This window comes from Gobio gobio (genome assembly GCF_949357685.1).
Source record: "Gobio gobio genome assembly, chromosome: 15".
In the NCBI taxonomy this organism is placed as follows: domain Eukaryota; kingdom Metazoa; phylum Chordata; class Actinopteri; order Cypriniformes; family Gobionidae; genus Gobio; species Gobio gobio.
The window spans coordinates 35,163,774-35,179,114 of record NC_137108.1 but is presented as its reverse complement, the minus strand read 5'-3'; the positions used below and the strand labels follow the sequence as shown (position 1 = coordinate 35,179,114).

Here is a 15,341-nt window from a genome sequence, read left to right as displayed (position 1 = left end):
AACCGCCATTTGCGGGTGTAACGTTATTTCGGCTGCACACTAGTCACTCTGGCTGTTGAACTTATAATAGTCTTCTCAAAAGCCATCTGTTATAATCGCGTTGCGCATTATAACCACTCACACGTGTTTCTATTGAGTTTATGAATGCAATGTCTCATAATCAGAGGCGTTCAGATTAGCCGGAGTTTCATTCAGAGCGCGCGCCGCTCTCACTCGCTGAAATCTACACTAAAAGCAGAGATAAACGTGCGATGTATGCAGGAGATTCATTCATCATATGGTGGTTGTACTGTTTTTGTTCTATTTCAGCGGCGAAAATGGTTTTAAAAACACAGCAGAAGCACAGTCTGATATGACTGGCATAACGCTGGTGAATTTAGGGACCGTCTCTAAAGTTACATACAACATTGGTAACGTTACACGTTTCAAACTTCAGCATTTGAAGAGAATGACAGTCATAAAACTGACTGTAAAGTGATCATTTAGGTGTCAGGTATGATGCACACATTTTGATATTTAATAAAATAAACTGTCAAATCATATGGAAATATGGATATGCATTATTTCACTTGGATACTGTTTGGGCTCTAACACAAAATATGCTAGATTTAAATGCATCATTGCTGAACACTGTAAATATATTCTCAAGCAATATTCTCATCAGAGATTATATTTACGACAAATTATTATTATTTATGCGTTATGCGTTGCTATTGACGACGGCCATTAAGGAAGGAAATCCCACAGAATCTAGCTTAAAAAAGTGCATAGAGCTGCTTGATTTATTTGTTGTTTGTTGATTTTCAAATATAAAACTTGTTGAAATGTTTTAAGTGTGTGCATCAGTTCTTTTTGAACACTTTCATCTCGTTTGAACAGAACCGTGATAATATTGATAACCGTGATAATTTGGGTCACTATAATCGTGATGTTAAATTTCCATACCGTTTCATCCCTAGTTGCAGCCTTAGTCTCTTACATCATCACAAGAAAGACAAGTCTGTTCAAAGGAGGAAATGTGCGGCCCTGCAGAACAATATACATCATTGAAGGATATTCCAGCAACAACAACAACAACATGTCCACAATCTGCATATTGTTTGATGGAAAGAGTTCGCCAATACATGACAAGCTTCTACAACAAAATGGTGAATATAAAATTCTTTTTTTTTTCTCCATTTCATCACAGAATACAATCAACAGATTATCAATCAATAGTTATTTGCAGCTCTAATAGTAATCCTCCAATAAATTGAAACCAACTCAAACAGCATCTCTTTGATTACTAAAGAGTCTCCTTTTACAGCGCAAGAGACAAACAAAGCTACATGAGCTATTCAAGGTAGGACAACAGGATCTGATCACTCTCACATTACATCCTGTCTGTCCGCCACTTCAGTCGCATCTGTGCTGGTCTAAGAAATGAACGGCACCAGTTTAAAAAACTAAAAACAAAATGTGACAGCAAATGACAAACATCTCATAAAGCTACGGATTCATTTAATAAGCAGGTGCTAAAGTCAAGCTAGTGTGTAATACTGTAGTGTCACCCTTGTTTATTCACAGGCCTTTGGACGTAAACAAATTACATAAGCCAAAGCTTCTTCAGATGATAGAGCAGATCATGACAAACCCAAACTGGTTTAATGTCATGCAAAAGCTGCTATTCACATCTTTGGTTTTACGGAATTTCCTTTTTGTGAATTAGAAATGATAAAACCGGCGGGTATCGACATCATGCCAACTGGGTTTCCAAGATACAGCGTGTTTGAAAATGGACAATCTGAGGTCTGTAGATGCCTAGGGTAGGAAGGGGTCATTGTAAAGCTTGTTGAGCTCATAAGTCACATGAGATTTTCAACAGATCAGTTAAACGCTAGGGGATTAAGAGACCAGAAAACAGTACTGGGCGTATTTCCATTATGCCATGGATAAGGTTAACCCCTGTTCTGGTTCTGTTATGACTATCATGTCGTAATCTGATGATATGGCACACAAAACGAGCCTCAAAGAAGAGAGGAACACCATGACATTTAATACATCCTACACGTTGACCTCGAAACAGGCTTGCCCATGTTCAACTTCACACTTCAAGCACAAACCACATATTAATCTAATGAAATCATCTCCAATCGCACCACCCCCTGAGCAGGAAACATCACCACACAACTAACTAACTAACCTACCCCAAATAGAGTTTCTACAAGTGATAGACCAATTCATCCGTTCTTTTGGTTTGGCTGATAAACTGAAACTTTACTTGCCCTGTTTTAGTGGATTTTAAGAAAATATTATGAGAAGTGTTCAATTCAAAAATGAAAGCTGCACCATTATTTACTCACCCTTATGTTTAAAACCTGTATTACTTCTTTCTTCTGCGGTACACAAAATAATTTGTGTGTCCATACAATGAATTTAAAAAAATGACTGAAGTACAAAATAGAAGTCATACAGATTTGGGACAACATGGAGTAAACTGACAGAATTAGATTTTTTTTTAGGGTGAACTATCCCTTTAAATGTCAGCAAATTACATAAAATCAGACAATATCTCATCAAGTGCCAAAAGGACGTGGCACTTGAACAGAATGCATGGGTCTCAAGACACACTTTTAAAGGTTAAACTATTTTTAACACACATGTCTTAAAAATTATGGGATGCTAAAATAACTGCACCAGACATGATGCAACAGCCAAAGACGTCCATCTGAGTGTGTATGACCACAGTGGCGTTGCTTTAAAGGGGATTTACTTAAAAAATGCAACTTTTCCGAGAAGGTTTTACTGCAATTCACCAATCGATTAGTCAGTTGTAGAATAATGAATCAAGCATTAACCATTTATGCTGTTTATGCCTTCATGATTGGTGTCTGGGAAACAAACAGTTGACTTATGGGTTAGCGATATTAAACCAGAAAGGAAAAGACAAAAACGTGTCATGCCATCTTTGACATGGACACTCAGCATGAATTTTGAAGTAACATGATGGACAGTAGAGGAGCTCGGTGTGCCTTAACTTAGTGAAAGGACACCACTGCCTCCTACACAGAAGCACTTTCCTGACTCACTTCCTCCTTTCTCATGAAAATGAAAACTACTGCAAAGTTACTCTACACATGCTGTGGGCAATACTACATGGTTAGAATAGCCAAACATATTGCAGTTACTAGCATTTTAATTCCCACAGTGAAAACCAGAGTTACTTTGATCATTATAGGCATTGTGCTTTACATGTTTCTGCAGTATTATCAGCACATCAAATCAAAAAGAATATTGCACAACAACGCCACAGACAAATATATAATCATTCTAGACAGAATTAGAGATCACATATCATAATGACATTACCAAAACAAAATAACAAAAATGTACCTGCATTAAAAACCTAACACTAAAACACTGTCCTTTTCACTTTCACTTGTGAAGATCCAGTTGCAATGTTTTTAAAAGTAATTTACCTCATGTCGTTCCGAAACTGTATGACTTTCTTTCTTCTACAAAGGAACAAAAATATTTTTGGTCCATACACTACAATCAACTTTGAACTCAAACGTATCTTTTTTTGTTCCGCAGAGAAAAGAAATGCAAAAAATGTGTCATGTGCTCCAAACACCCACTCTTTTCAGAGGCTTCCCTAAATCAGCCTCTGATTTAAAACCAAGAAGCACAAAGCGTCTTAATAGCAGCCTTGTAAAAGGTTTGCTCTCCGTGTTGCTGAGTGACATAAAGGTCAATGATGAACACTTAGCAATGACACATTAAGCAGCTAAAGCTTCTCTCTTTCAGGCACTCTCGCCAGCAAATGAGAATACCAAGCAGATAAACTCTTCGTTTAAGAAATAATAACGAATCCGGAATGGGAATTGCTATGTAAAGCCTTATTTCACTTGAAATCAGCCTCAGAAAAACTGCATCATATGCATACAGCACACAAAAAAAGGCACGTTCCAATGTGAAATCCTCAGATGAAAAATATACCAGATTGTTTGAGACACTGTACACTCCAAGTATGATTTTTTTCTATATATCTAATAAAGGGCTGAAACGATTCATCGAGTTACTCGATTACAAAAATTCCTCGAGGCAAAAATTCTGCCTCGAAGCCTCGTTAAATTCCTATGACGCACACTATACGCGCAGGGATCTGATTCACACGGACCGCTGTTCAATGCTCAGGAAGCACACCATAGCGCGATACATTTTGAATTGAGTTGGTGCGATGGCGGAGAGTAAAGATGTCCATAAATGGCAGAGAATGTCTAAAGTTTGGGATCATTACATTCTTAAAAAAGAAGAGAACAAGGTGCAATGTGTCTACTGCAAAGTAGACCTGGCATTCCACAGCGGCACGACTTCAATGGTAATGTAGCCTAAGCCTATACATTGATGTTCGCTGATTTTAATCCCATACTGTATTTGTAGCGATGTCGTGATGCGGTTTGACTAGATATGATGTTTAGCTTTAATGTTTTTAAGTAGTAAACGTATTCACGTTCAATTGCAAGAGAGTATAGCCTAAAAAAAGAACCCCTTGACACACACACATACACCCTCATCTCTCTCACGCGCCAGTCAGACCAATCGCGGCAATGAATCATATGCTTAAACTTTTATGTAGCCACACAACAATAATTTCAGCATGCGTTCACTGTATACACCGGCGGGACGTGATGTGACGCGATTTTTCGAACGGATGCTTCACCTAAAATGCACCGCAATGCAAGTGATGCAAGCCAGATGCAGCGTTCTATTGAATATAATGTATTTCTGCCGTACCAAACTGCAATGAAGCAACTGGTCTGACTGGGGCGTCACTCTTCCTCACGCACACACACACATATGTCTGGTTCACTATCTTTGTGGGGATTTTCCATAGACATAATGGTTTTTATACCGTACAGAGGCCTACTGTACATTCTATCGCCCTAAACAGCCCCTGCCCCTAAACCTACCCATCACAGGAGACATTCTGCATTTTTACATTTTCAAAAAAAAAAAAACATAATTTAGTATGTTTATGAATCCCTTTACATTGTGTAGGTGATCTCAGGTTTTACTATCCTTGTGGGGACATTTGGTCCCCACAATGTAATATAAACACACACACACACACACACACACACACACACACACACACACACACACACACACACACACACACACACAAGGTTACCATAGCAAATAGGCTCACCCCAGAAATTATATATTATTTGTTAGTAGCCTAATGGTAAATACTGCAGGTGTAGGAATCTACATAAAACAGATATTTACTTTGACCGCATGAAACCTGTTGTGCATATTAATAAATTAAATTGCTTTTCCTCTTTCGTTAATTTTTTCTTTCGTTATGCATTATTTGTTTTGGTTGTTTAAAAAAACACACTTTTTTTATCCGATTAATCGATTGATTAAGTGCTAGATTAATCGATTACAAAAAGAATCGATAGCTGCAGCCCTAATTTAATACTCTATCAAACATCAAGTTTAACCTCCTGTTTAAGTGGGCAGTTCTTGGTCAGAACATGCCATTATTTACATACTATTATTAACACTTAATTTGAATGTATTGCTACAAAATGGGAAATGTTGTACATTCTTTATTTACAACACTGTTCCAGAACAGTACAACCCAAATATTCAACTGTGTGCTGTGCATTTTTCGGAGGACTGTTTCCAGAACCTGGGAGAGTACAAGGCCGGCTGTGCACAAAGGCTGATTCTAAAAGTGGGGCAATTCTATCTTTGCAAGTACAGTCTGGCGCTTCTGACTCACAGACACAGCCTGTAAGTATGTTTTAGTTTTTTAAGAATTTGCTACTGACTATTCAGACACGAGGTTTGAGCAGTATAGAGTAACGCTTGTTTGTCGTTTATACGATCAAAAATGCAAATTTACCAATCTGATACATTCGTGCAGGTAAAGTTGATCCATCAGCTTGGTCATCTGCATTTTCTGGATTAGATTCGGGCTCAAATTGATAAGGTAGTACAAACATTAATACCTGTCAATATTGCTTTGGGAGCTGATGTTCCAAATATGGTAAGGGGCGTGATATTTCCGTCACATGCTTAAGGTGTTCAGGCCAATCACAATGCACTGGATTGCAGGCCAATCAGAGCACACAACCCTTTTCAGAATGATGAGCTTTGTAAAAATCGACGCATTTCAGAAAGGCGGGGTACAGGGGAGCAACAATAATGTACGGTATGCGTAAAATAATGACTTTTTTTTTACCCAAGACAGTGTAAACATTGCATTGCAGTGTAAACCAAATACACAAAACTTTCTTTTTAGAACTGTCATATGACCTCTTTAAGGGCCCCTATATACTCACAGTGAAGTTCTTTTTTATTCTTCATTTAGGGGTTAAAAAAAAAAAAGGTTCCACGTCAAAGAGGGCAGGGCCCCAGACCAGAGCACACTTACCCATTATGTAAAATGGGTAAGGTAATTAAAAAGCCTCATTGAAAGAATTTGGCATTAATCCTTCATCATGGGAAGACCTTATCCTAAAACGCTCAGAGTGGCACCTTGCTGTAACCAATAGGGCCACACTCTCAGAGCAGCTGCGCATTGAGACAGCAAAGAAAAAAGGGCTGCACACAAAGCCAGAGGAAGGAACAGTCAAACGGCAGAGAGCAGCCCAGCTCACCTGATCTACCCACATTGCCAGAGACACTGGCAAGGATCTGATCGGCCTTATCATCCATCTGCGAACCCATGTTTCCCATACCTAGACGACACTGGATAAAGTTGGTAATCTTCTCAACGGAAGGACAAGCATGAAAGTTGCCTTCATACTTTGGAGTTGTCCTGTTGCTGTTTGTTTGTGTTCATTATCTTTTGTTAATTATTTTAGACATCTTTTTTTCTCCTTGTAAGGACACGCATTTCCTTCGTGTTATGAATAGTTATGAAACGTGTCCTTTAAGTTCCGTTAAACCCCTTTGTGCTGAATTTAAATAGGGGTTTGTAACAGTTAGACCAATTCGTTCTTTGATTTCACTTGATTGAGAGCCTTTAATCACTACAGCCCCTCGAAGCACAAAAGAGAAACAGCCATATTTACTGTCTGCTTCACTAGATTGCTCAAATGATTATTTCCGTTGCTGAAGCATATGAGTCTGGCGATTAAGTCCCTGACCGAATGTGCTTAGATGGCCTGCTGGCAATGACTTAGTGAATCTGATCTGGAAGAGAAGCCTGGAAGGCCTACTCTGGACGTGCTGGCCATGTAGAAAGATGTCATCCTAATTCTGCCAGCCTTCATGACAAAGGCTGATGGATGGGTGCCCGTCTCCATAATTAGACTCTCTCTGGTATGACTCACTCAAGCATTAGCCACAGCATGCAGTTCACTCAGTTTGAAAACCTTGCAAAAAGCTCTTTCATCATTCAACAGGTAGGAACCAAAGAGAATGTTTATCAAGTGATGTCCAATCAAATATTTATCATTTATAAAATTATGCTTACTGTCCCTTTTAAACAATTTAAGGTGTCCGTGCTGAATTAAAAAAAAAGATTTCTCAGGTCATGTTTAGGCTTGGGTATCGTTGGAATTTTAATGATTCCGATTCTGCTCATCGATTCCAATAAGGTAAAAAAATTTAAAAAAAAAAAGACTTATCATTCACATTTATTCTAAATCTTATTGCAAAACATTTAATTGTAGCTGAATACCATGAGCAAAAATCTATTAATAAATTAATCAAAAAGTTAATTAAAGGGGTCATGAACTGGCTTTTAAAAAAAATGTTATACTGTTGTCTGAGGTCAACTAATGACGTTTGCTTGGTTTTTACATTCAAAAACATCATAATGAATAATAGGTTATTTTTCAGCCATGGTTTTGAGGCTCTCTGAAGAAACGCTCTGTTTTGATGGGCGTGCCACACTGAAGACTTGGAAGTAAACGCCCACGGCTAGGATTGGATAAGATTTGCATATTAAATTAGTTTCAGCTCCCCTCAGTACATGTGGAAATTTTTTGCGCGCGCAAGAAAGGGATGTTATTTCACTATAGCCCGTCGGCAGGCCGATGATAGCCCGCCTGAAAAGCACATAGCCCCGGGACGTTGGGCTTTGCGAGCACTGCCGTTACAAGTCCGAGTCTGATCATGAATGAACCAATAACACCTTCTCCAGCCTGTGACAGCGTGCTAAGGTATGTAATCAATAGATATCAAACGATCTGTAACAATGCAATACTAAACATGTTTTACTCACATAAGTGTGTTGCACCATTCCTGTCGGATACAATAGAAGGCACAGCATTGTGTTTTAATCTCAATATGTCTGCAAATCCAGTCTTGACCTCTATCTTGTTTACAATCGATTCTGCGGTGAAATGAAGCGAACAAACACGCAATGTCTTAGACACATGAGCTGGAACAGGCATGTTTATTACTCGGTAGCGCGACCCGTTTAGCTCCACGAGTCGGCGGGCGGGCTTGAGGCGGTGCTTCAGCATTCTATGACGTCAGTGTTCGACATATTCTGAGATCTCATGTTTTCTGGGCCTGGTGTCAATAAAAGCTTTTCTTTGACTAACAAGGACATTTTCAGCTCTGAAACGTACAGGATATTCTTGATGAACTTTTATATATCAAAGGCAAGTTGATTTCTCAATTCATCACCTCTTTAATTAAAAAGCCTATTAATTAAAAGTACCATAGCAAAAACAAATAGCCTAACTAATTAATATAAATTTCAAGCATTATTAAAGACAAGTAAACACTCCGTAATTAAAAAAGAACAAAAACAATTTGGCAATTGCACAAATAAATACAACTGAACAAAGACGCAATTGAAATAAATGTTAGGTATTCAGGTACAGAAACTGTAATCAAATGTAAAATAACACTGCACTTCATTAATAAAATATAGGCTATACATTACAAATATTGTTACAAAAGTTATTCTGTCTAGAACAGCGAGTTGAATTTTTCATTGTCTTATGTGGTTTGATTAACGTTTTCAGAGACGGCATCAGGAAAATCTGCCGTCACTTTTAAGAGCTGTACGGATCCCATAGGCTACTGACATGCGTTTTCATCTTTTCTTTTCAACGGTCTTAAGACGTAACCGACTGTGTTTATGAAAATATTTTGACATATTTTTGTGTGCAAATGACGAGGAAGGTGCACTATTCACTATCATGAAAAGGCGTTCTGTGCGTGTGTGTGTGTTCAGCATGTGTGTTGTCTGCAGCACAGAAAACAGTGCAGTCTTCTTTGTGCTCAAATGGTTTAAAAATCACATTAAAATGAGCACACAGAAACCGATAAGCGGAATCGAAATGCGCATTTCTTCGAATCACCGGTTCTGGGAAATTTGGAACCGGTTCTAAAATGGAACTGGTTATCGAAAGCCAACCCATCCCTAGTCATGTTAGTTATAAATCATTGTTACACTAATATAGTGTGTGTGTCGTGTTCATACAGTTGCTTTTCAGTACATCAGCTGCTATGTGAAAAAGCGCATCTTGGCACCTTCGGACACTTGTATAAGAGATCAGAGACAGCTGCAGGTGGGAGAGGAGCAGCATGTTCAGACCAGACCTCTCTCTTTCTCTGCAGAACGCTAACAATTGCAGGTCTAACAGCCAGCACCTGGCCCTCCAGAAGCCAAGCAACTTGATAGTCCATCTGCCAGAGGAAAGCATGAGCTGTCAATCAACAGCAAAAACAAAGCACAAATGGTCTCTAATAGGCACTAACTGCGTTCTTGATGCAGATTTATGTGATTATTAGTGCCGTGAGACAGTACTCTCATCTAATTGGCAAATCACAATGGTGTGCTCTGGATGAAATGACACACAAGCTCAAAGTATCCCAAGACTGAAGGAGCAGTATGACCCAGGTCCCAAGCTTCCTCAAAATGTATTAGGAAGGTGACATAGGGTGGGAATGCGATGGAAGAGGCCATGAAAGAAGATTAGTCTAACAGCTAGGAGATAAGACAACTGAAGGCTCAGACTACACCGATTAATTAATGACGTGCTTAGTTTCCGTGTTTATCCAAGCATGCCTGGAGCAGACTAACAGCAATAAAAATTATTCAGAAAAACACACGAATAATAGCCTCTCATAATAAATATAGATGGACTGATATTTATAAGACGAATGCAATTTAAACCATCAGCATATTATTGGCCATTCTAAAGTTACATGATGAAAGTGTTTTTGTACATTACAAAAATTACATTCGCCTCAAATCTTTCCAGACTGTCCACATTGAAAGTGAAAACACTGCATGATGCAACATGCCAATGAAAAGATTTTTGATGTTTAATATACAGCTATGAAGTGTGGGATTTTCATCCAGTGATATTTCACTTTAAGTGTGGCTACCAGTACCAAGCACAACAAATAGAAACCAAATGATCGAAAATATCAAATTCTTTATTGCACCACGCCTGTTTAGGACACGGTTTGGTTATAGACACTTTCACAGATAAATAATAAAATGCCACAATATTACAGCCTAAAAACTACACAAACTTCAAGTGAACAAATCTAAACAAAAAAATGCATATGCGCTTCATAAAGCTGGAATTAATAACTAGTGATCAACCGATATATCGGGCCGTTTTTACGTGCATTAGCCGATACAAGGCTGTGAGTTTGCCGCTATTTTTCCCCCGGCATTATTTACAGACAGGCATCCACAGGCAGCTCTGTGTGCCATACAATTTGAAAGTAGAAACACGTTGCTCTATATGTGCTTGCAACTATAGCTAAGCAAGTTTGTGCGTCCAAATGGAAAACGCAAATGCTGAATGCCTCGTCTATAAAATTGCTTGCCATTGTATTTAGGGAGCTGCAAATAGCCAAGTTGTAGGCTATTTGTATGCATACGGTAGCTGTTACGAACACTGGTCATAGGATTAAGTAATGCCGACGTTGTTCCGTGGTATTTGTGGGAGTTTTATTCAGCGACCACCTGGCTGCGGTTTGGATGCGTGTGGTGTGTGTCTCTCCAGTGGGTTTGGTGAAGTGTAATAAAAAAAATTCAAAAAAACATTGTCACGTGTACCTTACTTCACACCGCTGCTTTCTAATCGTTTAAAGAAGAAATCTCTGAGTCGCCACAGACGTTTAAACAAATAGTACGCCTCGTCTGTTTGGGAAGGAGGGCCAGTCAAAATTATAAACAAGGCTTAAAAGACGCACACAACCTGAAACCTTGAGAAATAGTAGTAAGTCTTATTTACAAAACAATCCTATTTCCAATCCAAATCCAAAGAATCCCTTCCCTGTCTGCTGCCAGATGTTAGAAATTAATTTGTTATCGTATAGACTGGCATCTCATGAGAATCAAGTCAAAAGATTTAATTATTATCAGGGATGCACAGAAATTTTTCAGCGAAACTGCAATATTCAGGCCAAATTGGTTTTGAAGTGACGAAATCATTGACCAAAACAGCAACATTTAATCAGCCTTTCTTCTAATAAACTGGTGTAATATCCCACTATGCACTCAGGACTTGTTGGACACACACCACTCCAAAGAGAAATAGTGAAATGCTCATTAAATGACTCTCAGAGCAGCTCTGGAGATGAAGTGGATTATTATTTACAGACACTAGTCTACTGTATATCCCGATTAGATTAATTGTACAGTCCTACTTTTGATTTGTTCTTCCTAATTTTGCCAAATTCTGTGACATTTCGCATTATACATTAATTTCCTTTTATGTCTGCAAACTTATGGGACTCTGCATTGTTGTGTTCCTAAATGTACGTTCTAAGCGAACCAAACTCAGAGCAGAGATGAAGTTCGTGTGGAGCAGCATTTACTGCAAACAAACGATGCTGCTCTGAGTATCAGCTCAGAACACAGTGCCGTGCTTCGTTCGGAAACATCTAGTAAATATATTTAATTAAAATGCAGCCTTTTTGATTTGATAATCAAACTAATGCAACGGACTACACTTTTATCGTAATTTTACTTTATTTAATCTGAAACCAGCATTAAAGTCAGCGCTGCAGACAAAAAGTAACAAACCTGTCAAAAGCACCTGTAATCACTAGTTTTGTACAATAAATGCCTAAATGACCTTGCGGCCAATAATCCATTCTGGGCAAATTAAACGGTTAAATTACACCAACATAGAGCCTTTCAGTAAATCAAGATTACGGATGTACAGCAGAGCTATTCACAGGCTACACCACAGAATATTTTTATCTGTTAGAAACTTAACTACTTTAGATCTTTTGGTTTCTCTATCATCTCAAGACATAAACAAGATCTTCAAAGAGAACCATTTCTGAGCTATGCAACTCTTTAAGCCCACAAAATTAGATTAGGCCTGTTCAAAATAATATACAGACATTCACAGACAAAATTAACCATACATCCTGTCACATCAGCATTATAAAATTGAGGACTCTGTCTTTACAGCAGCAATGAGTAAAAATAGGCATTTAAAAGAACTTTGCATTCTGCAGTTAAAAACTCATAATGCATGGTTCTCTTTAGGGCTGTCACGATTCTTCGATTAAATTCTAGTACTCGATTTGAAAAAAATCCTCGATTGCAATTTACCCATGTTGAGTAACCGGCAAAATACCGGAAGTGGCACATTCCACAGACAAGAATCCATGAACCGCATTATTAGACCGTTTTCTAAGGCTGCATAATATATTAAAACCAGTTAAAACCCATAGCATAATGCTATTGCGAATTCACAAAGGCATATATGCCCAGCTTCATTTACATACGTGTAGGCTACTTGTGTCCGCCTCAGAGCAGCTCCGTTCTGCTCCACGGGAACTGTTTTCATTTACATGCGTGAAGCATCTCAAACTCCATCTCTGAATATGCTGCGAGTTTGGGTTGCTTATAACGTTGATCTGTTGTTCTTCACAATGTGCGCCATTTCACCAGATTTGTAAGGTAAATCATTTATAAACCTACACCAACAAAGGAGAATACATCAATGTGTTTCTAAATATGCAATTTCAAAATAAAAGTTTAAACCCTCGCTCTAAATGAATGTTTTGATGTCCACATGTTCTTGTTCAAGAAATTAAAGTGGCTGTAGCATTTCTATCATAAACAAGTGGACAAATATTAAACAGAGACTAAGTAAACATGTTGTTTGGCCGAAATTAAACAAGGATTTTATCTACTATAAAGTGTAACAACACCAAACCGCTGGCACCCTCTGCAGGAATTTGTTATAATACATAATGTACACACAATGATTGTTAATATTGTGTGTATTATGCATTTAAACAGTGTTGTTCTATGAAACTATATGATAAAAATGTTATCCGATTAATCGTCGAAATAATTGCCCGATTACTTGATTACCAAAATAATCGTTAGTGACACCATGAGTTGTCTTGCTTTACTGCTAACTAGGGTTGTCACCATACCAACATTTCTGTAGTTGGTACCAATACCAGTAAAATTTTGCAGTTCTCTGTACCAGAGCAAAAACTGTTGAACCAACAGCCGAATATACTCGGTACTCTACTACCAGTCCTGCAGAAATGGGCGTACCCTCAACATTTTTTTTGTACCAAAAGAAAGGCTGACGTGCCTTCACTCTCTTGCGTTGAAGTAAATGAAGCCACAAGTGTTTAAATATGGCGCTGACATCTTGGGTCTTGAGTCTGCCCAGTAGCAACTTGGAGCCAGAGTCTGCGCAGTACTGAGCATGAAGTGGAGCCGCAAAATTAATTTTCCGCTAAGGCTGCACGATATGAGGAAAAGCTGCGATGTGCGATAACATTGTTTAATATTGCGATGACGATATGACTTGCGATAAATATTCAAATGTGAATGTTAGCTATACTGTTCCCATGTCTTAGTGCTTTAATAGGTCGTGTTCAGTGTTGGGCAGTAACGGAATACATGTACCGGCATCACGTATTCAGAATACATATTATGAGTAACTGTATTCCGTTACAGTTACAATTTAAATAGTTGATATTTAGAATACAGTACATTGTTGAAATCAATGGATAACATTAACGATACTTTTCTGTTTCATGAGTTTATTTACTCTCTAAATAAATTAAGGCAACTTAATGCATTTCTCAGAACGCCCCAATATGAAAACGAAAAAATGCACGGTTTGCGTGATCAGTCGGAAGAGGAGCAGCGGGAGCTAGAGGTATAGATGGAGCCAGAACAACAGAGCCAGGGCAAGAATGCGTTTCTATCTTGGAAATTCAAACAGCATTTCATATTAAAGAAAAAAAGAGAAGGGAGAACGAAATATAACACGGCAGTGCAACTGTGCGGTGGCGGATACACACGCACACACGCCTAGGCCTATATATATATTTTTGGCTATATTATATATATAAATTCGTTATATATTCGTTAAATATATTATTCGTTTATATTTTTTATTTTCAAAATGTAGGCTATTTAATTGAGATTGAGTACCTCAATTAAATAGCCTACATTTTGAAAATAAAAAATATAAGGCTCAAACATGCGTGTTTATTTTAGTAGGCCTACTTCCGTCAGTGAAACAATATACTACAGCCTGTAAAACATTTAAATAAATATCTGTAAATAATCGAAATATAAATAATATAAGTTAAATATTAGATAAAGAAAAAAATCGTTTATATTTCCCCACTGACGTGCGTCATTTGCCTTTGCGCTGAAAGGGATGACACGAGCAGGAAAGAAGCATCGTTTTCTAATATCTTTGTTTTCTCCTGATGTTCCAAAACTGATAGGCTACTTGTAGTAAAATGTGAAGAACGAAATTATCTTCCGCAGGGTCAAGAACTTAAGCTTTGTTTGATTATGCGCTGTGAGAGAAAGCGAAACTAAAAATCTCCGGAGTGAAATGCGCTATACACATAAACAAGCACAAACTGTATTAAATAAAGTAAAGTTTGAAGTTAAATGTATCTGTCCTACTCCGTTTTCTACTTTACCACAGTAAATGATGCGAATATAGCCTACTCCTAAATACATCAAACAAGGAAGAAACGTAATCCCCTGTGAGAGACGTAAATGAGGATTTGGGAAAGTAAATAAGAGATTCCATGTCCAGTAGAATAAAATGGAGTAAGCCTATTGTTAAATTCGTGGAAAATCGTGTGACCAGATAGCAAAACGCAAGCAAACTTAAATTTAGCTCACCACACAAAGCCTTCCTCTCTCATTCGGCCTGAATCCATATGTTTCCATGGCTGTGATATAACATTTAACAGCGAACCTATTATTTATTTTGTAAATAAAGCTTTGTGCTTCACTCGTGTCATAATATTCACGTAAAACAGCTTCACATACAAAAAAAAAAAAAGTATTTTGGCCGACCACCGCCGGTGCTCCCTGCTTAGTTGACGTGCAACTTTACATT

General features: G+C 38.0%; 1 protein-coding gene across 3 annotated transcripts in view; it reads right to left on the bottom strand.

Moving 5' to 3' along the window:
- plekhf2 (pleckstrin homology domain containing, family F (with FYVE domain) member 2) overlaps positions 1-15,341 on the bottom strand; it is a 37,054-nt gene that overhangs the window by 17,678 nt on the left and 4,035 nt on the right. The window contains exon 1 of one of the 3 annotated variants that reach the window (XM_079837852.1): positions 3,459-3,598. The exons of the other annotated variants lie outside the window; for them this stretch is intronic. The gene's annotated coding sequence lies outside the window, so the exon portion shown is untranslated. Of the gene's footprint in view, positions 1-3,458; positions 3,599-15,341 lie in introns of those variants that run through there. 3 annotated transcript variants of the gene reach the window in all.